Here is a 12,766-nt window from a genome sequence, read left to right on the forward strand (position 1 = left end):
ACACAGTGTTGATAAGTTTGTGGAACAACTTAAAACACGATTTTTGTCTTTACTATATAAATTTCAGTGTATATGATAACATGTATACATACATACACACACATACATATTATATATATGTATGTATAGATAAGTCTATGGATTGTATATCAGTCAAATAACAGCACATCCTTCATTTAAAGATAAAGGTTCAGGAAGGGAACATAAGCTTTCCCCAGTAGGTATCCACTGAAATGTTCTAGTCTGGTATGTTTCTATTGATCATTAACCTTTTCAGGCCACAGCATTTCTTTGGTTTCTCTGCTAGGCCTAAAGTTAATTAACCTGACTAGCTTATGATACCATGACTGCCATGGGATCTGGCAAACATTGTGACAGCCAGAAATTGGAAACACACACGAGGTTCAAAAACACGGCATAATTGCTGAGAACCTGGTTCATAATCCACAGCTTGTTGCCATTCACTGTATTTCTAAAGCAAAGTTGAGCTAGTCCTGGTTCCTGTGGTTTCTCCCCAAGGATGGAGTCCAGAATAAATGTGTTCTTTTTCTGGTACCAGGTGCTGTCTCAAAGGTGCTGAGAATACTATACTTACCCTGGGGCAAAGTGTCTTTCAATGACTTGAGTCAAACATTTCTTGTCACTGCACCTCTATTTTCTTATCCTGGCACTAGGGGTAGAAATGCACTTGCCATGTTGGCCTCTGAATGCTTGACTTCGACACAGAGGAAGCCAGTAGCCGAAGGCTCTCTCCTGTGAGTGTATAGGCAATAACGAAGTCTGTAGTTCATCGGTACTTCTGAGTAATAAAGACAAACATCTCAAAGAACGCCCCGCTAATTCAATGTGCGCTACAGTAAGTACTGAGGTTTACTGTACTTTTGTTTCTAGACCACAGTGTTGTGGTGAACATTGATTCAATTAATTTAAAAATAAAGCTTCTTGCAATAAAACATTCAACACTTAGCCTTAAGACCCGTCATAAGTGAGCTCAAACTGTGATTCAGTTCTGTAGTGTTTACAGTGTTGTCTAAATATAAAGCACTTTGATTAGCTTTCTAAGTCTAATGGAAGTCACTTGTAGGTAATTACTTATTGCCGCCTTATTAGTTAAATAAATGACTCCAGCAGCCCTTTCCCCCAAACAAAACATCATTGTCTAAACACTTTTGTATATCAGGGAGCTGACACATCTATTGCTGAAGTGTTTGTGTTTAGGTGGTGGTTTTGGAGTTTTTTTACAGTTCAATAAAGCTGATGTGACTTTACCTGCAGCTGTTATTTGTTTCAAACTGATTTGAGTGTTGTGTAAACACGTTTAATGTGTAATCCCAGAGCGTCTCTGTAACTGGATTTAAATGCCCAATGTTAATGAAGTAACTTAGGGTTTTCATGAAACTGCTCTGAAAAACTGGTGACTTTACTTTTTTTGGTCTTATTCCCACTGAATACGTCACTAAAGTAGGAAAAGAATCACTTTAGCTGTAGATGGGAAATTCAATAATCTTGTATCAGGATTAACTGCTATATAAAGAAATATGACTTTTTCTAATGAATGTGCTATATTGCTGTACTACATAGAATCAATATTTGTACATCTGTTGGAAATCTGTCTGCGTTTAAATATTTAGCCACCACTGCATGGACACTTTATTGATATGCAGTTATGCAGTTGCTCTGGCGCTTTTAAATGTATTTCATTTGTTTTCATCTCTTCAGAAACCCACTCTCTTGGTTTTTTTTTCTTTGCATTTGTCACTTTGTTCAATCAAGCATGAATTAAAAGAGAAAAGAATGAGTAGATACTATTTTTGTGGTCAGCAGAGACGCTGCCAGTAGATATACTGTATATCTCCTGTTTTGGAATGTTCAAATACAGTTGCAGTCACCTACATTAATATGCCCTTATCAACATTTTTAAACAAGCACAAATACTATTTGTAAAAAAAAAGTTTAATTTTATTTATTATAGTAATAAACTATTTTATACATTATAACTGTCTGGGTGTGGTTTATATTTGCATGGAGAAATGACAAGGGATAATTTGCCAACCATTTTGGCTAGATTTCTTCTTTTCTTGTTAGATAGCTGACTACAATGTGTTCATTTTGATATATTTTTGGCATCTGCTATAGAATCTATAATACCAGTTTTAGTCAATTGTGTTACAGCTCATACAGATTATATATATATATAAGCATCATTTTGATAAATTAGGGTTTTTTTTATTAGATTTCAGTTGGTTGTGCACCATTAAACCCTACAGTAAATTGAATAGTTCCAGGGTCACTGTAAATGGAACTCAGATAATTTAAAAATAAACAACCAACCTGAGCTCCTAGGTGGCTGTGTGGAGTGGGGCTGGAACACTATCTTTTATCCAGCTTGCAATGAAGTCACTAGTAATGAAGAATCATTCCCATCTGAAGACTGGTTGGTGGCCTATTTGCAATGAGCTGGTGGACTCGGATGCCAGAGGATGAGTATCCTTGTAGACTTATGCATATTGCATTTGTTGTTGCCATATCTAGGTATATCTTACAAGAATGTGAAACACTTGCTTCTAACAATTAGCATGGGTCAAACACACCATGCCCCCGCTCCCCTCACCTACTGATGAAAAAACTACCAAGGCTCTGGTTTCAAATTAAGAAGCCAAAGTGAAGAAATGCATCTTGTAATCCAATCTAAAAATTGCCAAGATTGAGAGCATTCCCCAAGACAAAGTGAATTCTGGATGTCCTGCCTGGCTCCTGGATTGAGGTTCCTGAGGAGGCACCCATATCATGACTAATATTACTACAATTGGCTATAATTAACACCCTTGTTGGCTGTCTCAGCAGAGAGACTGAGGGCCAAGCATGCAAGGAAACTGAACTACTGTTCTCAGTCTAGAAGTTGTCCTTGCAGGTCAGGGTTGAGGCATATTGCTGGAGTAGTGTGGGGAAGCTTGTATTGCTTCTGCTCTTGGTGAACAGCACCCTGTCTGGATAAGGAGAGGGTTTTGGTCTCCAGGACTGTCAACACAGATTCCTTGTTTCAACCCTGTGACCTGTAACCCCATTCCTATTTTTCATTTTGTGTCCCCTGCAATCAGTTAAGTTCTGGGTTTTGAGGCTTATCCCCCATATGACAGGGTGGGCCTTTTGTTGTTGCTCTGGTTGGTTCTGCCCACCTGCCAGGATTTAAGTAGACTGGTACTGTTCATTAGCACTGTTACCCTTAAGCTTTTATAATTACAATCTTGTGCATCTTTCCACTCTTGTTAATCCCACAGTGAAAAATCCTGTCATATTTTCAAACTTAAGATGCTGAATTGCAGCATCTTTTTCAATGTCCACCATGACAAACTGTGAGCAGGCAGGTGCAACATGCTATTCCTTGAGCTGAGATACAAAATGAAAAAACCTGTGTGGCTAGCTGCAACCACTGCTCCAAAGGTTATTTGCCCAGAGATATACCTGTATTTCCAAAGATGCTTTAGAATACTGCATCTTTGCTCAAATACGCTGGAATGGGGCCATGTGTTCTCCAGAAGTGGGATGGTCTGTGCTTACAGACTGCCACCAATAACGAATATAGCTGTGGCAGATTTTACACACATGTACAAGATGGAATGACCAGTTCCCGGCAGCCTCCTGTGCTGCGTAGTCAATAAGGAGCTCTGTGCCTTTGCCATAAGAAATTTTACACAGCTTATATCTAATCATGGACGTGTCAATCTCAGTACTATATAAGACTAGTACTATTAAATTCTTTTGGGCCAACCTACCTGCAGGAATATTTGTTACCGTCACACGTATAACTGAGCTGGAGGCTAGCGCGGGGGTGGGGGGGTACCCTTTCTGAGAACAAGAGGAAAGCTTTTCTTACTGTGGAATCTGCAGTTATGCACAACTCTGCCACTCAGTCAGTGACATCCTGCCAGGCAAGGTGAAAGCTTTGGTTTCCAGAGTAATTTCACATTCGTGAGTTGTTGGATGTTGTTGATGCTCTTTTGGATACTCTGTTTGGTGATGGGGTGTTAATACCATATTTTGGTTCTTAGTTTACTTTGGCAGCATTCAGGCTCCCATGTTTTTCTGCATCAGTGTACTGTTATTAGATGTGAAGTCCAGCTCCAGGAAACAGCATGGGGATTTGTGACATTTTGCAGAACATAAAACAATTCATTTTTGCTGACTCACCCATGTGCAGTAGCAGTAGTCTTTACCTGAATATGTCCACTCAAGTTACTAACAGAACTGCAAAAAAACAACAACAACAAGCCTTCATTGTCTTAAACCTCAGAACAATATGAACTAAAGAACTTCTGAACATTGGGTAGGTATAGTAAGAGAGAGCACACTATATGGGAACAGCTTATGAAACAGAAAGGACTGCAGCACTTTGAGAACACATGGTACCTCTCTCAGCGAAGGGAAGGTTCTCTGGTTTATGCACTGAGGCATGTCTCCTAAGATGTGGGATGTCTGAGCTGACAAGTTAGCTTGTGCTATCCTTGTGTTTCACTGAGACACTGCATGCCACAAAATGCAGCATCCCCAACCACAAAATGTTGCACAACATGCAATATTTTTATGAATTAGAATAACCGAAATGTAGGGCTAGAAAGGGCCCCAAGAAATCATCTATGCCAGTCTGCTGTGCTAAAACAGGATCATGTAAACTAGACAATCCCGGACAGGTGTCTGTCCTATCTGTTCTTAAAAACCTCCAATACCGGGGATTCTAGAACCTCCCTTGGAAGCCTATTCCAGTGTTTACCTACTCTTTATATTTAAAAAGTTTTTCCTAATAGTTAACCTAGAGCTCCCTTGCTGCACATTAAGCCCGTTACGTCTTGTCCTACCTTCACTGGCCATGGAGAACAATTGATCATCCCTCTTTATAACAGCCCTTAACACATTTAAAGACAGTCTTAGTTTCTCAGGCCTAAACATGACCAGTTTTTGTAGCCTTTCCTCACAGGTCAGGTTTTCTAAACCTTTCATCATCTTTGTTGCTCTCCTCTGGATGCCCTCTAGTCTTCCCACATCTTTCCTAAAGACTGGTGGCCAGAATTGGACACAGGACTCCAGCTGAGGCCTCACCACTACTGAGTGGACCAGGACAATCACCTCATGTTTACATACAACAAGTCTCTTAATACACCCCAGAAGGATATTAGCCTTTTTTGCAAGTGTAGCACACTGTTGACTCATATTCAATTTTTTCATCCACTTTTACTGCAGTATTGCCAGCCAGTTATTTCCCATTTTGTAGTTGTGCATTTGATTTTTTCCTTCCTAAGTGAAGTACTTTGCACTTGTTTTTATTGAATATCATATCGCTGAATTCAAAGCAATTCTCCAATTTGTCAAGGTCCTTTTGAATACTAATCCTGTCCTTCAAAGTGCTAGCAGTCCCTCCCAGATTGTTGTCATCTGTATATTTTTAAGCATATTCTCTACTCTATTATCAAAGACACTAATGAAAATAAAGAACAGGACTGACCCCTGCAAGACCTCACTAGATAGGTCCTCCCAGTTTGACAGTGAATTATTAATAACTAGTCTCTGAGTGTGGTCTTTCAAAACAGTTCTGCTTGTGCAACCAGCTTATAATAATTTAATCTAGACTGCATTTCCCTAGTTTTGCTTATGAGAATGTCATATGGGACTTTATCAAAAGCCTTACTAAAACCAAGATCTATCTTGTCTACTGCTCCTCATCCATTAGACCAGTAATTCTGTTATAGAAGGAAAATAGGTTGGTCTGCCATGATTTGTTCTTGACATGTCTATGCTGGCTCTTCCTTATAACCCTATAATCCTCTAGGGTTTACAAACTGATTGTTTAATAATTTGTTCCCAGTATCTTTCCAGGTATCAAAGTTAGGCTGAGTGGTCTAGAATTCCCCAGGTGGTCTTTGTTACTGCTAATCCATATGCAAGGTGTGATGACAACCGGGACAAACAGTATAAGAAATGGTGCCAAATATATTGTTCAGCTAGAGGTTTGCTCTTTGTCACAGAATGCTAAAGTCAGTGGATAGTACCTGTAAGAAACTAGCTAGGGAGCTAGTCCTGGATCTGAGAGGCAGAATGTGATTCAAACGTGTGAAGAGCCAATTAGGGCAGAGGAATAGCTTGTTCTCTAAACATATGTATGTGTCAGATGCACAGATAAGAAACTCCCATTCACAACCATATCTGCACCCACACATCTGTGTTCAAGACAAACAGAGGCATATAACCTATGTTCTGCTCCTAGGCTGAATAGCATATAACATATGTTCTGCTCCATTTTTTCCCCAGATACTTTTCTCCAAATCAAGCTCAAATTCAAGCCCTCAGCTGGCAAAGGTATAGTTTAAAACACATTTTTTTGAAGTTTCATCTGTAATTTCAAATTCCCAGCCTTTCGCTCTTACAATTCTAGTTTGTGCTATATAGCAGGGAGAAGTGCATGAATCAAAAGAGACAAGGACATCACTTGCTTCACTGCTGGAATGACATACAACTCTTACTGTATTAGCAATATTCATATTGCTTTGTCAACCTTTGTGTTATATTAATTGATGCAGTTTTCCTTACTGTGAATAAAGATGAACGTTTCTCGTAAATTAATGTGAAAGGGAAGTGGTTAGTAGATGGCTAAAGTCTGCCTTCAGATACACATGTAAGTCTCACTGAAATCAATGGAATTTGCATGTGTGTAAAAAGGGCACGCTTTGGCTCAGTCGTGCATCCACATCCATGTTCTCATAGCTGGTACATGCAACCCACAGGGGAAAGAATAAACTATATAGTGAAGAAAATTTGGTTTGATGTTGTGACCTTCATCTGCAAGGCTGATCAAAGTACTTGGAAAAGCAGGGGAGTTAACAAATGTGTGTGTGTGAATATTAGATACTGTTAACATGCTGAATGTTGGAATTAAATGCAACAGGCGTTACGTACTCAGCAATAGCTCAAACACGGTGTTACAACAGTCTATTCTTTGTGAGCAAAGCTTTAGGATGAATGAAAAGTGGATTACTCACAAATCCTTTCAAGCAAGCTGATTTTGTGAAATTTGTTTTACAGCTAAGGAGCTGAAAACATTTCAAAGAAACTCACTGCTGATTGTAAGGGAGAAAACTTATTATAAATCATCTGTGTGAAGCTCCAGAACAGACTAATATTATGTTGAGTAGATGATAAAAAGTGTGGCCTGTGTGTGCATACAGACCTTGAAGCAGACCAACTTCTAAGTTTTAGAATCCAAATTTTCTTGCTAAATATGGACCTTAAAACAATTCCAGTCTTAATCACAATGAAAATAAAACCTTGCCCTTCCTTACACACCGATTTTCTTACATTAGTCCCTAAAAGATTTTAATCTCTTATATTTGCAGTGGGCTACATTTTCTGAACTATTAGTGCCTAACCTTTCAGCATAGCAAGTGTGTAGAACAGGGGTCGGCAAGCTACGGCGAACATGCCAAAGGGTGCACTTGAGCCGATTTTTAATGGCATGCTGCTGCCAGCCGGGGTCCTGGCCGCCGACCCTGCTCAGACCCCGCCTGCCTGGGTGAACGGAATCCTAGGCTGGCAGCGGGCTGACTGGGGGCGCTTAGCCTGCCGCCGGTCTGGGGTTCCGTCCGCCAGCCCCGCTCCGCCAGCTGCCAGTGTAGGGTTCTGGCCGCCGGCCCCTTGCCAGCCGGGGTCCTGGCCCCGCTGAGCCTGCTGCCGGCCTGAATGGAAGGAAGCCCGGGTCAGCAGTGGGCTGAGCAGGGCCGGCGGACGGAACCCCCGACTGGCAGCGGGCTGAGCGGCTCAGCGCACTACTGGTCTGGGGTTCTGTCTGCCACTTGCGCTGCCGGTCGGGGGTCCTGGCCACCGGCCCTGCTCAGCCCGCTGCTGGCCTGGATGGACCCCGGACCAGCAGCACCTGAGTGGGGCCGGCGGACAGTCTGGGGTTCTGTCAGGGGCCCCTGTAAATGTAAAATTTATTTTGGCACAGGAAACCTTAAATTACTGAAGCCCGGGCACGCCACTTCTCAAAGGTCGCCAACCCCTGGTGTAGAATATAAAATAATCCTGACTGCTGTATTTGCTTTATATTTTACAGGTTTTTTTAAACTAACAACACTTGAAATCGTTAAAACTGAAACAATCCTTAAAATCTAAGAGCCAGCTTTTCAAAAAGTGGTCAGTACCCATAACTGGGGCCAGGTTAAATAACATTTACCAACAGGTCCCACACTCTTTTGTAGAGCGTCACACTTTACATGACAGCGACTGCATTTGACCACATAACATGGTTACTGTTAAGAAAGAAAGGGTTTTTGTAACATCCTTTACAGTAACACTTTTTAGCTGTTTGTGTCTTCAAACCCCAATAATATTTGGGTGCAGGTAGAGTTGATACACAGAACGGCAACTGGAACGGATTTCATTTCTTTGCAAAATAAATACAGAGCTTCCATCCCCACAAAAATATGGATCATGTCTACTGTAAATGAACAATACAAAGACACCTTCCCTGCTCCTTCTCTATACACACAAGGGAATCCAAGCTCATATACTACTGATTAGCCCTTTATAAACCCCAACTTGTCAAGCATCACAACAGTCTTATGTGGTAAATGATCATCCTCATTTTAAAGAGGAGGTCCCTGAGGCATAAAGAGATGAAGTGACTTGCCCAAGATCACAAAGGGAGTCTAAGACTATCTTCTTGTTCTCTGTTTGTACAGCCCTCTGGGGTCCTAGTCCATGACTAGGGCTCATAGGCCTTAAGGTAATAATAGCTTGGAGTAGTTCTTTGTTTCAGTTCAGTTCAGTGCTTAGACTGTACCAGGTGTGTGGGCACACACATCATCAGCCTGGGGGTCTGTAAAGATCATAGTCAGTATGAGGAAGCTCTTGAATCCAGGAAATACTTCAGTAGTATGGAGAAGAGCCTGCCTTCTACCTCCACCTGTGAGAACTCCCTATATATAAATAAGGGGACGGATCCGCAAGCACCTAAGACAATTTACGGCAGCTGAGGATCAAAGTTGTTTTTAGACAGTAGCACTGTAGCTCCAGGGAAGACTTAACTAAATCCTCTCCAGCCCTCTGCACTAGAATCACACCCCAAACACCCCATGCTGAGGGTCGCAGTGAGACTTGTGCTGGCCTTCTGCACAAGTTAGACTGCTCCCCTCTGTTGTACTCTTTTAATTTTGCCGTTTTAGGATGTATAGCTGATGTGTTCTAAATCTGTGATAATCTAACAGCTGCAACTTTCCTCCAAGTTCTGTTGTTCTGTGAGGGTGCAGAAAACCAGGCCCCTACTTCTGTTAACATTCCCAGGCTCTTGTTCTGATATAGGGATGGCGAGGGAAGCAGACTGAGGACAGAAGTAGGAGCCAGAAATTTGTGAATTCCAGTCCCATCTCAGAGACCGGTCATTGCAAATCGTTTCAGATTTCTGCCCTCATAAGTCTAATAGCGATGATAATAGCAAATGCCAGTACTTACATCCCCACCTCCCCAGGGGTTGAGAGGGTTAACTGGTAAATGTTTGTAAAGATGGAATCACTGTATAAATATTATTTATCTTTTGAGCTTGGGGCTCTCATCACCTCTGCATGTGAGTCTTTCCCAGGGGCAGCTCTTTCAAATTACATGACTGCACAGTTAAATAGTAGGGGACAATTTTAAAAGGCACAAAGGAGAATGAAGCTTTCCATGGGAGCTGGGCACTGAATTCATTTATGCCTTTGATCACTTCCCTCTGTAAACCTTCCTTAAACAATGTTACCTCCTGGGAGTTAGTAGCATCATTTTTGAAGCAAGTGGACTCTTTCCTAATGCTTCCTTAAAATCCTTTACCAACGCGGTAGTAGCCATTGATCTTTAAATGCAGTTCCCAGTAGTTATTTTATGTGTCATTCAGGTTTTGAGACCAAGAAGGACTCAACTACCAAATGCATTAGTGCAGGGATATCAAATGCCTTGGTCCATAAAAAATTCATTAATATTGTCAAGAAAGACATGCTCCAGAGTGAGTGCTAATACAATTTAAACTTCATAGCTCATATGCCAAGTTATATTGCTTGATTATATGTTCAGTGAATTTTTAGTGGTTGGATGGTACATCCACTCGCAGTAAGTCCCTGTCACTACCCAGAGCTATTTAGGAGTTTTGTTAAGTTAAAAAAAATCAGTGTCAAATGTGACTTATGTGCTGAAAGTCATGCGGGTGGTCATATACTGCAGGTATTGCATTTAAAGAGCATTTGAGCCACTTCTGAAAGTAGCTGATTGCCACTACTGAAGGCTAGTTGCACTTAATCAGTGTGATCCTGTCTAAGGAGGAAAGATGACAAAGCCAGGCTTACCTGTGGTCAAGCCTTGCAAAGAACTCACACAGTCTCATCCTGTCTCAAGCTTCTGTCTTGCCCTAGTGCGACACTCAATATAAGGAAGACAGAGATGGGGAATCCTTCAAGAATGGGAAGTGTGTGAGAGGACTTTTGTCGTCTCTAAAGGACGTGGTCCGAAGTTAATTGCAACCAGCCTGCACACTGTTAAACATGGCAGTCCCTATTTACACTCAGTGCTAACTCATAGTTAACATCATGTAAGTTAGCACTGGGAAATGATATTCTGTTATAACACATGTTGATAAGCTCAATACAGAGGAAAAGCCTGACTCCTAGTGAAGCAATAACTTCATATCCAAGAAGCCAGCTTTCCAAGGGCAATGAGGTAGATGCCAAAGTTGTAGTAGTTTTGTTACGATTGATTAGGGAAGCCAAACTACAGGTGCAAAAGTGGAGGCAGTGTGAAAATGTGAGCTTAAAGTTACTCAACTCAGCCTTTGTATACAGATCTGAACAAGTAGAATGGGGTTTCTTTTCTCTCTGGCCTGCTAGGCCTTGGGAAGTGGAGGTGACATTCTTGAAAAGTTCTCATCCTGGGAGCTGTCATGGTCTGCCCCAAAACATGGATCACCAGGCAGCCCTGGTGATCCATCAGCTACACGCTCTTCTTGTAGGTGAGTCACTTCAGCAAGCAGCTGGGACATATCAACTTGTCAGCCACCTTGACTGAATCCTGCACCTGATACAAATCAAACCCACGAAATGTGGAAAAACTCTAATGAAACAGCCCTTGGTGGTGATTTTTGGTGTAGTGTGATAATGCGGCTAAAAATGAAACTCACGAACAGCAAGCTGTGTTAAATTCAGTACATGTGAATCAAAACAGGTATCAAAATCCTTGAGGGGAGTCAGTTGAGAAGTGTAGTATGCTCAGTAGTTCTCAGGGGTCCCTTAGCAGAAGGAACAAGCTATTGTAATGCAGATTTCCCCAACTTCCTCACAAGATTTCACAGATTGTGTCCCCTCTGCAAGCCTCAGAGGGAGCAGTATTTCAACTGCCCCCACTGGATTAAAAGGGAAGACTTGGCTAATAAAATAGGCTGCGCACCTAGAGAATTATTTCCCAGTAGACAGCAGAATGTGTGACAGGAGAGTGAGCTATTGCACTGTATTGGGAGAGGGGATGAGTATCAGTATAAGAAGACAGTAGAAAGCTACGCCATACTGTGCAGCTCCATCCCTTTACTCTTCACAGCTACATTAGACAGACAGTTCCACAAAACTCTAGGGGGCATGCCTAGGGATAACGAATGAGAGAAGCAACTGGCCCCAGAGGCAGACTCCACGGAAGATAGTTATCTTTGGAAATATATGAAGGTATGCAGGGGCAGGAGGTGGCATTTGCTAGTGTGATGAATGACTAAGTCTGCCTTAGGTTTTTATAGCTAAGCTGTTTTTCCTTTGACCTGTGTTAAGTAGATTAATTCAACTAAGCTGCTTTTAGTTCTCAGATGTGAAACAGATATGTGAGCACAGCTCTACGCGCCATCTGTAATCAAAGCAGAACTGATTAGCATAATCTTACAGATACAATTATGATCAAGGATGACGTGGGTTGTCTTAACTCAAAACCAAATATTTGGGGGAGGAGGGGTTGTGTGAGAGATCCGGACAACCACATTTTTCAGATCTTTCCCGGCACTTGTTGAATACATATATTGCAATGGGCACACCCAGCCTGCCTGCTGCTTAGGATTGTTTTGAAAAACACGGCACCAATTTCACATGAACCTTCATAGGTGTCAAGTGCAGCAGCAGGTACCCAAATTTTAATTCAGCCTCATAATCAATGACAGCTAAGCACTGTCTTCATCATTGCATTTTCTACCATGCAACGACAAGGGATGTGGTAACTTCACACGTTCAAAGGGCATCTGATTTACACAAGTGCCCACTAGTCTAGGGCCCCGCTCCTTTGGTGTAAAAATGGCAATGTATTATTTGGGGAACCTGGAGAAATTCTTCCCCTCCCAATCTATCTGTTCCCTAACTCTGAACATTCACTAATTTCCAGGCAAGAGAATGCATCTTCCCCTCCTCTCCATATTGCTCTGTGCTTTGCATGATCAGGTTACTGCTTACTAACTAATGTGTTTACCTTGGTCTGTGGCTCCAAACCTCTGTGTAGCTTCCGCTCCTCTAGGAGTTTCATGAATAAATTGCTTGTAAAATGGCAACCTGATGCTGCCACTTGTGATGAACTTGGACTCCTCAGTCCTGCTCGCAGTGGCACATGGGTATGGGTGAAGGGATGCACTCGGGACCTCTACAGGCCAAGCAAGGACTATCTGTCTCGGTGCCAAACCCCTAGAACTTCTGCTGCAGATGGTCACGGATGTTGCCTAGGGCACAGAGTCTGGAAT

This window comes from Mauremys mutica, chromosome 3, assembly GCF_020497125.1.
Source record: "Mauremys mutica isolate MM-2020 ecotype Southern chromosome 3, ASM2049712v1, whole genome shotgun sequence".
NCBI lineage: Eukaryota > Metazoa > Chordata > Testudines > Geoemydidae > Mauremys > Mauremys mutica.